The sequence below is a fragment of the Drosophila montana genome, unplaced genomic scaffold, assembly GCF_035044405.1.
Source record: "Drosophila montana isolate Dmon_TW-CO22-7 unplaced genomic scaffold, ASM3504440v1 contig_1687_1, whole genome shotgun sequence".
In the NCBI taxonomy this organism is placed as follows: domain Eukaryota; kingdom Metazoa; phylum Arthropoda; class Insecta; order Diptera; family Drosophilidae; genus Drosophila; species Drosophila montana.
Genome location: NW_026996616.1, coordinates 329,540 through 343,401, shown reverse-complemented (window position 1 = coordinate 343,401; position 13,862 = coordinate 329,540). Strand labels below are relative to the sequence as shown.

Sequence of the window (13,862 nt, the reverse complement as noted above, 5' to 3'; positions counted from 1 at the left end):
AGGTTTGGCTCTTTGTTCACGGTTTGGCCTCCTTATCAAATTGGCATCAAGGTCTGGCAACATAATTCTTGGTCTAAATGCATGTTACAGTGGTTCCCTCAAATATCGTATATAGACAAAGGTCAAAATTTCCCACCCCCATAAGTCGGTCAAATCCCATCCGATTTGTTTACCTGCCTGTGATGTGCAGGTGTCTATTGTTTTTCGTATTTTTGTGCGATGCGAGTTCGGTTTGGTTGTTTTTGCGATGGCCACATTCAATCGAATGCGATTGCATTCGATGTCGTTCGAATGAGTCGCACCTTCAGCATCGATTGGCTTGTAAAAATTGTAGCAAATGCGTTTACAGAAAAACAAGAAGAAGACAATGCCGCACATAAATTGTCAATTGCAATTGCAGCAAAGCGACACAGCGTCAGATTTCGCCGAGCTGGCAGCTGAAACGAACCACAGCTACTACACCCTGTGCCAGGCACCACCCTGTGCCAGTGTTGCCAACTGCAACTGCATCCAATGTTGGGAAAGGCCAACAAATAGTTTAAAATAGCTTAATTCGCTTTCTCTCTGTTAATAAGATGTTTTCTAGAGATAAACTAGTTTAGCCAAACTTAGCTCGAAAATAACTAGCCACATTAAGCGGAAAAAAAAAGCTAGATTGTCGATACATACAAAAAGGTGAATTGGCCAAATTTTTCTTACAATAGATTGAAACAGGATCTAAGCCACATTGAGCCGAATCGGCCACATTTAGCAGGAAAATAGCTATATCTCGATGGTTATATTTAGCATGGAAATAAATAGATCTAATATATATGGTAGGCAAATATCCGGTAAATTGGCAATAAAAACCAAATTTTAGCGGGAAATTAGTAATAACGATAATCGACCAAATTATCGGGAAAATAGCTAGATTAATCCATTTTTCGGGCACCCAGCATATTTATTGCGCATATTAAGCTGATATATATCTGAATTTATCATATTTTGTTGAAAAATATCGCCTTTTCTAGCGGGAAAATAGCAAAATCAACTATTTGTAGCGGATATATTGAGCTGAAACATAGATGAACATTTGACCAACCATTTCTTAGACGTATTTAGCTCAAATATAGCTAGATCGTAAGACAACGTAAGCGCCTAGCCATATTTAGCTGAAAAATAGCTTGATTTGCGAAGCTATGCTTATCCGCATATAGCTAAAATATAGCTAGATTCGCAATATAAGCCCTAAGCAACATTAAGCTGGAATATAGCTAGATTCGCAATACAAGCGCCTAACCACATTTAGCTGAAAAATAGCTAGATTTACGAAGCTAGTGCTTAACCTCATATAGCTAAAAATATAGCTAGATTCGCTATACAAGCCCTAAGCAACATTAAGCTGTAAAATAGCTAGATTTGCGAAGCTATGCTTAGCCGCATATAGCTACAAATATAGCTAGATTGCGCAATGCAAGCTCTAAGCAACATTAAGCTGTAAAATAGCTAGATCGTACGACAAGCGCCTAGCCACATTTAGCTGAAAAATAGCTAAACGGACAGCATTTGCGCTGCTGCTGCGGCCCACACGAAAAGTAAATTGCCAGCGAGTTGTAATTGAAAAAATTGCGTTGCATACTTGTAGGCATGATTTATAAAAGCAACAGCAGCAACAGCGACAACAACAACAACAACAACAACAACGACAGCAACAACAACAACAAGAACAAAGAGCAGCAAAAGAGAAAAAATATAAAATATAAAGGGAGCAACAACAACAACAAAAAAGTGTCACGCCAATTGCTGAGGCAAACAATTTGCGTGTTGTTGTTGTTGTTGTTGTTGTTGTTGTTGTTGTTGCTGCTGTTGCTGTGTCAGCAATTTTTCGTGTTGCTGTTGCTGCCGCTGCGGGTATTGGCAAATGCGTCGAAAGACAATAAACGTGGCCACATGCATAAAATACAACAACAACAAAAATATACATAAAAAAAAGGAGAGCACAAAATGGGAAGCTGGCAACAAGAAGCAGAGAAATTGTCGTTAAGCGAGCTGTGTGTTCCACCAACAACAACAACAACAACAATAAGCTGAAGAAGAAGAAGAGCAACAACAACAACAATAAGCTGAAGAAGAAGAAGAAGAAGAACAATCAGCAACAGATTTTAGCAACAAATTCGTGAGAGAGAAAAAAACTTGAATTCAATTTGATTGATATGCGGAACGTAGAAACAAACATGATTTGATGTCTCTCAGGTCTCTCAGGCTCAGGCTCAGGCTTTTCGCTAGTCGCTTAGTTCAATCGGGCAATGGTAGGTTGCAGGTTCAAATCCCTTACACTTCCAGGCGCTAGCCTGTGGCCCTTTTCAAATGTATTGTTGTTACATTTCCATTAGATAGGTATTTGCCCGACGAGTTGTCGTTGTCTTAGCGTCTTTTCGGCAACTGAGAAAGTGGGCAGCCGGTTCGAGTCCCCAGTCTGCAGTGTTGTCTCATGCATTTCTGTATATACGTTTATATCTTTATATATGTGTATATATAGAATACATATCCCTAAAGTGCTCGGCAGATACGTTGTCTTTTTGGCAGTCATTGAGGCAACAGAAAAAGCGAGGTTGCCGGTTCAAATCTCAAACTAGTGTCTGCCGGTAGTATTGCCTAGCCAGTGCTCGATATTGGGAGAGAACTCTTCAGAAGAGTTGTCTCGAGTCAAGCAGCCTTTTGGGCATCTGAAAAAGTAGGCAGCCGGTTCGAATCCCCGATCTAGTGGCTGATAGGAACACTGCCTCGTATATTTCTGTAAATACCTATATCCATATACGAAGAATACATATTCCTAAGCTCCACGCCACATTGGTTGACCTTGTGACAGTTACTCAGGCAACAGAAACAGAGAGGTTGCCGGTTCAAATCTTGCGAACATGTAGCGGGTTGTAGCTTAGCTGTAGCCCTTTGTAGCCAGTGCTTTTTAAAGAGTTCGCTTAACAATTTGAATGGAATTGTCTTTATCAAGTAATTAATTTAGGCAGCTTTAAAAAGAGGTCGCTGGTTCAAATCCGAAACTAGTGGCTGCTTGAGTTATTGCCTAGCCGTAGGTTTTTTCTAGCCAGTGCCTGATATTTGGTATATTAAGTACTTGCCAGACAAGGCAACTGGAAGGGTGGGATGCCGGTTCGAATCCCCGATATACACTCTGCTTGGATTGCTGCCTTACATATTTGCATATATAGATATATTAATTTATATGTATATTAAGAGAATGCATATTCAAGTCAATCAGGCAACATAAAAAGAGAAGTTGCCGGTTCAAATCTCAAACTTGTGGCTGCTTGTACTAAAGCATAGCCATAGCTCTTTATAGCCAGAGCTATTTAAAGTGTTGGGCTAACAATTTGTAATAGAGTTGCCTTTGTTAAGGACTCATTCGGGTAACTTAAAAAAAAGAGGTCGCTGGTTCGAAACGCAGTATGTTTGTTGTCTTGAACAAAGCCCAAAGTGGTCGCTACAGTTTTCTAAGCTCGATTGAAAGTTTATGGCTAAAAACTATATTCATAATGCTCTGGAAATGATATTTCGATTTCGTTGCATTGAACCTGCGACCATTATCGAGTTTTTTCAAACAATTTAAAGCCTTGGCAAATATCTGAACAACAATAACAGCATAATAGCAACAAGAGATGTTCGCCTTGTCCTTGTTGTCAGTTCCTGTTTCAATAATTTTGGCTAAATGCCCGCCACATACATATACATATACATATATAAATAAAAATAAAAGAAATGTATTTTTATTTATGCCACAATTTTGGGGGCAGCTGCCCCAACGCGAGTTGTCAACCGCACAGGCAGAACGCGGATTCTGTTTGTCAGCTTTGTAACTTTATTAAAAGCATTTGGAAACTGTGGAAATGGTGCGTGCCCATCGAAGGGGCGTGGCCCCCACCTTGGGCAGGTATAAACATGGATGCCGCTTAGCCCACCAGGCAAAGGTGCGAATACACTGAGAGAAATGCGTGTGCCATTGGTTGTTGCAGTTGTTCACGAAATCCGAATCAGAAATTAACCCCAAAAGTGGTTTTAGAACGATTTCAAAAGCGGTTTGAAGACGCTTTAAAGCGGTTTAAAGTGGATTTGAAGCTGGCTTTTAGCTAAGCTTTGAGAGGTTTTTTAACTGTTTTGAAAGTGTTTGAGAAACTGTTTCAAAATTTTGCTAATTTCCATGCAGCTTCAAAGGCAGTTCACAAGTGAATCAAAAGGCCTTTAAAACTAGTTCCAAAATGCTTTCAAATAGGTTTTTAAATATGGTTCAAATGCTTAAAAGCGGTTTGAAAAGTGTTTAACGCAAATTCAAACTAATTTTGCAATGATTGACAATTTGTTTAGAATGTGCTTGCAATGCGACTTCAAAGATATACAAAGAACTGGTTCCAAACATCTCTAAAAGTGGTTTAAGAACTATACAAAAGGGTTTTCAAAAAGTTGGGCTAGCTTGAAAAAGGCCAAAAAGTGGCTCAAAAATAAAGCAAAATTAATGAAAATTACAAGTTAAATGCAAAATAAAGTGAACTAAAAGCCACGTGAACTATTTGGCTTTAAAGAACCGGTTCGAACTAGTTCGCAGGGATCCGAAAGTTGCTTAAAATAAGCGCAGGCTGTTCAAGCAAAAAGCCAAGTGAACTTCTCTCAAAAGCTTCTCGCTGCTTTCCCTTTTTTTTTTGCCTAGCTTTCGAGTAGTTTTTTTAATTTTTCTCAGTGTATTTCTTGGCTAACATTTGCGATGTTTTGTTTTGTTTTTTTTTTGGCATTTGCCACATTCCCATAAATTGACAAATTTTATGACGCCAATAGGCAGCGGCAGCGACGTCAGCCGCGTCGGCATTGACGCGCCATCGACGTGCCACAAATAAGAGAAGCAGAAGAAGAAGAAGAAGAAGAAGAGGGCCAGGCCGAAGAGCAAATACCCTAACAGGCACGGCAGGCAGAAGTAGCTGATGTAGAACAGAAAAAAAGAACAAAACGGCTTGAAAGAGGCTAAAAAAAAAGGCTATAAATATAGCGCGACTGGCAGATACCCTGTAGCCAGTGATAAACTAACCTCAAGGCAACAGATCTTCTGGTTACTGAAGAAGAGCTAGAAGAAGAGGAAGAAGAAGAGGTAGAAGAAGAGGTAGAAGAAGAGGTAGAAGAAGAGGAAGAAGAAACGAAAGGAGAGGGGAAGAAGAAGAAGAAGAGAAGAAGAAGAAAGCAGCTTGTAGATGAAATGATATGTAGATAAATGAAAGCAAGCTGAAATATTTGATTCCTGTCCTTTCCGACTGAAAATCAAATTCACATAACGCCACTAAAAGAGAGGATGCTGGCTCAAATCGCGCTGATATATGTATGTCACCTACTGTGTGCGACGATGGTGTATACCCGGGCATGCTAGCAAAAATAGGGCATTCGAAAAAATTTGGTGTCCTTTTGCAGGTGGCAAATTTCCGTTGTTGCTGCAACAATATTTGATAATATGCTGTGCGCGCGGCTGTCAGGAAGTGCTGATATGCCCCAGCCCCCCCCCCCCTCGGGCAGTAAGGTGCCCCCCCCCCCCCCCTGGCAAGACAAAGAACCTTGGCCTTATCTGTCAGCCCAAGGTGGCCCGCGCGCGTGGACGCCAATAAACGACCCAACTTGCCCCCGACTTGCCCCCGACTTGCCCCCGGAAAGCTGCCCACCTGCAGCTGCCACCCGTGACCTCTGCCCCCTCTGCAATTGCGACCCACCAATTGCTGCCGGCTCATTGACAAAGTGTCTGCGAAATGTTAACGTTAATTAAAGCAAATTTCGTTGCCGCCAAACAAAGCCGTGAACGGCCTTTGACCTTGACAATGGCTGGCATGTGGCATGTGGCATGCGCTAATTCATGTTCATTTTATGCAACACAATATGATTTTCTTGGCTTGTATTTTGTTATTTTGCTAGTATTTTTTTCGGTATTTTTTGGCGGGTGAGTCTTCAACTTGGCGCAAGTTGTTGCGTGCTTGTGGCATTTGCTGCAGTTGCACGTTTCGGATTGCAGAAATTCAAGTCCTCGCCTTTCAACACAATTTAACACACACCCACACACACACACACACACACACACACACACACCATAAGCCATTTAATTGCCAGGCATGATAAAAACTTCCGAACAATATAAAACCGCAAAAATAAGCCAACAAAATAGCTTGAAAAAGGCTGAAAGGCTTACAAAAATTAGCTGAAAATATTGCGCGACTAGCAGATACCCTGTACCAAGTGCCAAGCTGCCATCAAAGCGCAGCGTCTCTTCTTCTTGCCCAGAAACTACACTCAAAGAAATTCGCGGGGCGACTTTTTTTTTTTGTATCAAAATTTTCCGAAATTCGGAGTTTATTTTCTGTGAAAAAATCGATTTGATTATATTTAAATTTTCTGAATATTAAGCTAGCAATTTTTTTGAGTGTATCAAAAAATTCGAAGCTTGAAAAACTTTTGAATTTATTAGAATCTATTTATATTTTGGAGAAAGGGAAATTTAGGAAATGTGAAATATTCTAGATCTAGGTGTATAGGGTCTATAATAAATTATTTTCATATAATTATATTATGTTTAAATTATATAGTAGAAAAAGTAAAAATAAATAAATACCAAAAGAAATACATATTTATTTTCATATTTCTTTTTTTCTCATTTTTTATTGTTATTTTATTTTTTGTAACTTTGCCCGCCCGCTCGAAACGAACATACCCCATCTGGGACAACCATTTACAGGGTATACAAAAAACTAAAGTGCAACCGCATCGGGTCAAATGAGCAAAAGGCAAATAATGCGAGCCACATGGAAATTGCAAAGGCAAAAGCTCGGCCACAATAATAATTAATAATAACTATGACAGTGGAGCCTCGCAAAGGGGGAATTTTTCAATTTTTACCATTCATTTTTTTTTGTTTATTTTCTTTCAATTTATGGTTCTTAAGCGAACTTTTTAATTATAAATTTTGCACCTTTTCATTAAGTATTTAATTATGAAAATATTTAAAAGTAAACATAAAAGTACTTAAATTTTAATATAAATTTAGAATGAATATTTCTTAATATTGTTTTAATAATTATTTGAATTTTTATACAAATTCCGATTAAATATTTGTTAATACTATTTAATAAACTAAAATATAAATTCAGTATAAATATTTGATATTAAAGTTTTCAATAATTATTTACATATTTTTATACAAGGTGAATAGTTAAATTTTAATTCAACGTTAAGTTAAGATTTCTTTAACACAAATTTTCAATTTTAATGCAATTATTTGACGATTTTCATCAATTTTTGAATGTGACACGAAAAATCTTTAAATATCGCTTAAGATGCGATCAATTTGGCACTCACGACGTAATCACGCACATCTTTAATTGTCGCGGCGGCGATTGGGCAGCTGTGTGCGTGCGTGTGTGTGTGCGGGCTGTTCCTTAAACTGTAACAATTACTCTTAAGGCTTTTGGCCCGCTTTGCATGTTGCATATCAAAACAAAGAACCGCAACAATTGTTACTCCCATTGCCAATTACAACAGTTAAATTGCAGCAATGACAATGCAAATACGCTCACACACACACGCACACAGGCGGCAGGGCACAGCTGCCGCCCATTTAAGAGCGTACGCCCACGCAACAGCGACTGCCGCTCTCTTAGCTCAGGCGCGAGAGCCAACATGTGCTTAACAGGTTGCGTGGCGTTTAACAGTGCGACTGTTAACGGCGACTGTTGTCGTAACAGCGCTGTGCCCGACGCTGGCCAGCAAGCGCCGTAACAGTTGCCACTGTTAACGCCAGCCGCCCTGTTAACAGATGCAAAAGCAAAGCCGAACGAGGCGGTCGTGCAGCGGTCCGGTGCGAGTGAGCGAGTCAGAACGTAAATTCCGTAAATTTTTGTGATTCTTGGTAAATTTTGATTTTCGCCGGCAAAATAAAAGAGAGTACAAAAGCGAAAAGAAATTCAAAATAAAAGTAATATTCGAAGAAAAGTAGAAGAATAAAAAGAGTTGCAAAATGCGCGCGTGTTTTCTGCGTTAAAAATCAAAGTTAGTTTTTTTTTGTTGTTTATTTGAAAGTGAGTGCGAAGAGCAAAGCAAATACGAATGCAATAAATGAATGCAAAATGCAAATAAATCAAAATTAATGCACGACAAAAAAAAGAAAACAGCAAAAGTCAAAACAGAAGCTGAGCCGAAGCAGAGCCAATAGCAAAGGTAAAGAAATAGAAGAAGAAAAAATAAAATAAGGAATTACAAAAAAAAAAAAAAATAACCAAAAACCAAAAACAACAACGGGCAAAAGTGCAAGCGTGTGCGTGCTGGTGTGTGTGTGTGTGTGTGTGCTGGTGTGTGTGAGGCAACCCGTTGAACCGGTTCAGCCAGCAAATGCAGCAGCCGCAGCAACAACAATAACAAATGGAAATAGCAACAACAACAACAACAATACGAGCGCATTTTTATATTTTGTTTTGCGCGCTTTGCTGCATTATTTGTGCGTGTGTGTGTGTGTGTGTGTGTGTTTTCTTAAGCGATCTCGCGCTCACGCTCTTTTGCATGTGCAGCATCAGCAGCTGCTACCTGCGCGTGCAGCTTAATTCGCTCTTAGAACTGCAATAGCAACAACAACAAGAAAGTTTGCGCTCTTCAAGCAGTGGAGCGCAGCTTAATTAGCGCTCTTAATCTGAGCCGCTGCGTTATGCATTTGATTGTGTGTGTGTGTGTGTGTGCTGTGCACTAATTCTTAAGCGCGGCCTGCGATCAGGCGCTCTCGCTCTTTTGCATGTGCAGCCTCCGCTAACTGCGCTGCCCGCTCTTTAATTACATTTGTTGCGCCTGCAGCTTAATTTGAATTGTTGTGCTCCTTAAATTGCGCCTGCAGCTGGCTTTGCTGCTCAAGCGAAAACTTGCTTTGCTTATGTGTGTGCAATAATAATCAAAAATGCAGAGAGCAGCATTTAAAATAACAATTATTACGTTTTATGCCCGCTCAACCGGTTCATGTCTGCAAACAATAACAAAAACGAAACAAACGTAAAAAAAAGGCAGCCGAAATGCAGCCGCAAAACCGCATAAAACGGCCAATTTAAAAGCCAAATATGAATCACAATGAAAATTGCAATTGGCAGGGCCAAAAAAACACACTCACACACACACACATAACAACAGCGCGAAAATAAAACTTGTTCTTCATGCAAAAGCTGCGATTGCGGCTGAGACGCTGCCAAAAAAAAAAAAAAAACTGAAAGAAAGCAGCGCTGCGGCAGCGACGCGTGTTGTGTTTTGGTAAAGCGCGAGTACAGTTAGCCGAAAAAAAGGACCAATACAAAAGCAGCTCATGTCTGCGCTGCTCCTCATGCATGTGTGTGCGCGTGTGTGTGTGTGTGTGTGTGTGTGTGTGTGCTTTTAATGAAGAGACAAATAAGAAGAAGCAGCAGCAGCAAAGGTGATTAGCAGACTACGCAAGACAAGACACGCACAAAGGCAGCTGCTGCCTGAACGAGAGAGAGGGGGAGAGGGGGAGAGGGGAAGAGGGCGAGTTGTAGAGGAATGAAATTAAAATTGCTGTCAACCAGCAAAAATGTTTAATATCCCATGTAATTTGAGGTGAATTTTGTTTTGAAAAAAAAAAAAGAACACATGACAAATTTGACAATTGGAGTGTGGGGTAAAAGAGAGAGTGAGAGTGAGAGGGAGAGAGGGCGAATGCCTTTTGCTCAGCTGAGCCTGTGTCAAGTGTTGCAAAGCGTATTGGCAAATATTTGCGGGCTACAGTGAAAACTGACTTGAGCGAAGGAAAAAGCAATTACGGCAAGACAAATGTTAGAAAAATTATACTTAAAAAAAAAAAAAGGTTTTTTTTTGCCTCGAAGAGCAGGCTATTTGCAGAGCTCTCTCTCTGTCTCTCTAGCTCGGGCAACGCCGGGCAATAACTGCTAGTTAAAGCATAGTTCAAATCTTAATAAATATATATACATATATCAAAGTGCGCCCCGTTATAGCTCTCTTTCCCGTTTTCACAAAACTTTTCATTTTTGAAAACTTTTCTCAGAAATATCTGCGATTCCCCCCTCCCCCTCCGCTCACGCGCAGGCTTTTCCCATTTTCTTCAGCTTAAAGCTTAAGCCTGCCAAAGCTGCTTTTTAAATGTTTTCAGTCCATTTTCGATTTTCAACAAGTTCGCCAAACAATGCGCCAAGTTTCGAATTCTGAAAACTTGCCCCTGAATCAATCAAAGTTCATCGAGAACTTTCCAGGCTGCTTCTTCTTTATATAGTTTGCAAAGAGATATTTATGGGAACGTTCTTAAAGATTGCTGAACTGTTTTCTCAGCCAGTTTGGGGCTCGATTTAAGCAAAAGTTAACTCAAATTTAGTTCAGACCCCCAAAACGTAACCAACCCGTTTGCTAAATGTGATAGGGTATTTCCGGCTTCTTCTCGCGCTTCGGTGTTAATGGAAAACTAATCGTTTGATTTGACTAGCAAAAAATTATAATCATTTTTTATCCGCTGGCCATTACGAGAAACAAGTCTATTAAAAAACTAAATTTTTTTCCCCGTTTTTTTTATTTTGGAGATAATGGAACGAAAGCTCTTCACACGATTCAGTTGAGATCTGCTTTTGCCGGAGCCGGAGACCTTTGCCAGGGAGATCACGAGTCTGAGAACTCGAGACGAGCGTCTTTTATTTTTGCTTCTTCTGCGTCTGCTGCTGCTTTTGCTTCTTTTCCAGCTTGTTCCTTTTTTTTTTTGGGTTTTTTCTCTTTTTTTTTTGAAACTTCTTTGGCTTCAATTCTTTGCGAATATTTTGAGGCTGTTACTGCGGCACACACACACACAGACACGCACACACACATGTTAAGGAAGAGGCGAGAGCAACAACAAAAATGCCAAAAAGGAAGCCTCCCAAAATGAAGTTCATGCGCAGCGCATAACGCGATTTAGTCACAAATCGTGATCAACAGCCGAAGCCAAGCAAAATTGAACAAATTGTACTTGAAACTATTTAAAACAAATTTAATGCATTCTTATTTGAAGTCACAAATTTTGTAAAGTGAAAATATCTAAAAGGAATATTCTTTGCGAGCAATTGCTTCCAATCCATAAAAAGTCCTATTAAAAGGATTTCGTTTATATGTGATAAAGAAAGTAAAGCCTATTTGAGACTAACAAGAATTCATTTCTTGACTCGCTTCTTATACCTATCGAATATATTTATTATGGATATACATATATATTATATATAGCCGATGTGTTGGATATCTCGCATATATGCTGCTTAAATCAGAGTTTAAACAAGTTAGAACTCAATTTTCGATTGGCAGCTTTATCTGATAAATATGAAAAGATAAAACTTTGGAAAATGCATAAAATATATAAAAATAATTCTTTATTTTTTTCATTAAACGTGAATACGTGAAAATGTGAATGCGCGAAAAGGTGAAATAGTGAAACTGTGATTACGTGTACGTGAATACGAAAAAGTGAACTAAAGTGAACTATTGCTGGAGAAATTCCAATTGGAATCTCTGCATTTGGAGCGCATAAACGGCGCCAACAAACGGGAACTGTTTCTGTTTCTGCGCTCAGCGCCAAAAATGGAGCGACAACAACAACAACAACGTTGATCAACACTGAATGCAGCAAGCGAACTACACAAAACTGGACGCTGAGAGAGTGAGAGAGAGAGAGAGGGAGCGGGAGCGAAAGAGACAGGGCAATTCGTGCATTGCTGGAGTTTGGGTTTACGCGCTAAGCCAAACACAACAACAATCAAAACTTGTTTTTGGCGATGATTAAGGCAACAACAACAACAACAACAACATGAAGAAGAAGAAGAAGAAGAACAACAACAACAACGACAACAACTCGTGCAGCTGCCGCAGTCGCAGTCGCAGCTCAAGTCGCGCTTGTCGTCGATGAGGCAACACAACATTTCTTAGTCAGCTTCTTGCCTCTTGTTGCCTCTTCTTCTTCTTCTGCCTCTTTGCCATGTGGTTGTTGTGCTTCTTCTTCTTGTCGAAGAACTGTCCCGAGTACAGTTTGCCGCTTCCTGATCAATAAATAAATATAGAGAACACTTTTGGAATGATAAATCTTTGTAAATCAAGCAACAAATCTATAGTATAAGCAATATATTTAAAGGGGAAAAAAAATACCAGATGAACTCAGATGGATTAAGAAGTCTCTAGAAAAGGTATTCTCTAGAGTAAGAACTCTCCCGAATAAGAACTCTGTTAAGTAAGAGCTCTCATTACAAAAACCAACTGAGTTTTTTAAGCCAAAGAAAAAAGTCTTTTCTTTACTAAGTTGTAAGACTGTGCGAGTTGTGGAATGTAGTTCATAGAGCATAAATGAATTATCAAGCGAAAATGTGTTGAAAAATTGATGGAATAAACAACTATTGAGTCACAACAATAAAAAAGTGATGCAGGAACAAAAATACAATATATACCAAGTTGAATAAATAACAAATATTAAGTATTTCTGGAGTTAAGGAAGAAGCAACAAGTACAGAAATAACTGTTGAAATACTTACTGTGGAGCCTTATAAAATAAAGTATTGCCTATTGTTGTTAGAACTGAGTGAACCAATAAGAAAAGTTAAGCAGCAAATATTACTTCAATGTAGAAATAAACCTAGTTGAAAAGAGAGTATTAAGTATTGTTGGAGGGAGAAGCAAAGTTAAAGCAAAAACTGTTGGAATATATACAAAAAAAAAATGCAGCTGAATCTTATGAAGTAAAGTACTATTTACCCAGAAAGTCGTGTTATATAAAAGAAGTATAGAGAATGTTTTGTAACTAAACTCTAAACCTCTTTAGGTCGAGAAATGTATCCATGAATAATATCCAAAAGAGATGACAAATGAAAACAGATGCTATTGAGATTATAATATGAGATTTATGCTACAATAAAGTTAACTAAAGAGCTCGAATTCATAAATCTAAACAATATGAGTCCAAATATGTTTTATATCACAAGAAGTACCAAACGAAAAAAGAGACTCTCGAATTGGGTAGCAGCAACAGGTCGACTGAGTTCCAGGAATACAACAAATTAAAGCATTTTAAGTTTAAAGCAGAAGAGCTCAAGAAATTGCTTACCAAACATCTTGAGGAAACTGTGGGAAAGCGCCAAGTTTACGGCCTGAAAATTGTCGAAATATACAAGAAAGACAAAATGAAGTTAGCCAACACTTTAATTATTGTTAGCATAAGATACAATGCGATATAAAAGTTATTTAGGCTATAAAGTAGGTCCATTAAAGCTATACACTAGTCTGGTTTGAACCAGCAACCTCGCCAAAAAAGGCTTCTTTACTATGACTAAGGTGAAAGGAAGGGATGATTAATTTGTGAAGCCTAATTCTCGCTTACAAATTCTTGGGATTTAAAAAGTTGACAAGGAAAAGAGGACTTCTTCCCAAGTGAATGTGTGAAAGAAACTTATAGGAACTTGCTTGAATTTATATAGATTGTAGATTTTTTATAATACACACATGTATATATATTTATCCATGCATGTCTGAAACTCTTGTTAACAATAAGGAGTTCAGGAAATGTAATTTTCTCTGCTTCGATTTGAGTTTTTAAACCATTCTCGATTTCAAGTTATGAATACGCCAAATGCCAAAGAAATTCTTGAAGCTGTTACTCAAATATATCGAGTAAAACAATAATTCCAATGATGAGTAGGAACAATAATTGACAAAACAATGTTATAGCAATGAAATGAAGTTAAATAAATATTTAATACTAGAATTAAACGTGTTTTACTTATTTGTTCTGTTCTGCGTATCTGTCAGATACAAAATAGAAACTCGAATAATTCACAATGCGATTCACAGAA

The 13,862-nt window shown here is 38.6% G+C and overlaps 1 protein-coding gene across 1 annotated transcript in view; it reads left to right on the top strand.

The window, feature by feature from the left end:
* Positions 1-8,145: 8,145 nt before the first annotated feature.
* Positions 8,146-13,862, top strand: part of kek5 (kekkon 5) — a 240,563-nt gene continuing 234,846 nt past the window's right edge. Inside the window, exon 1 of the mRNA XM_064700194.1 lies at positions 8,146-8,226. The gene's annotated coding sequence lies outside the window, so the exon portion shown is untranslated. The remainder of the gene's footprint in view (positions 8,227-13,862) is intronic.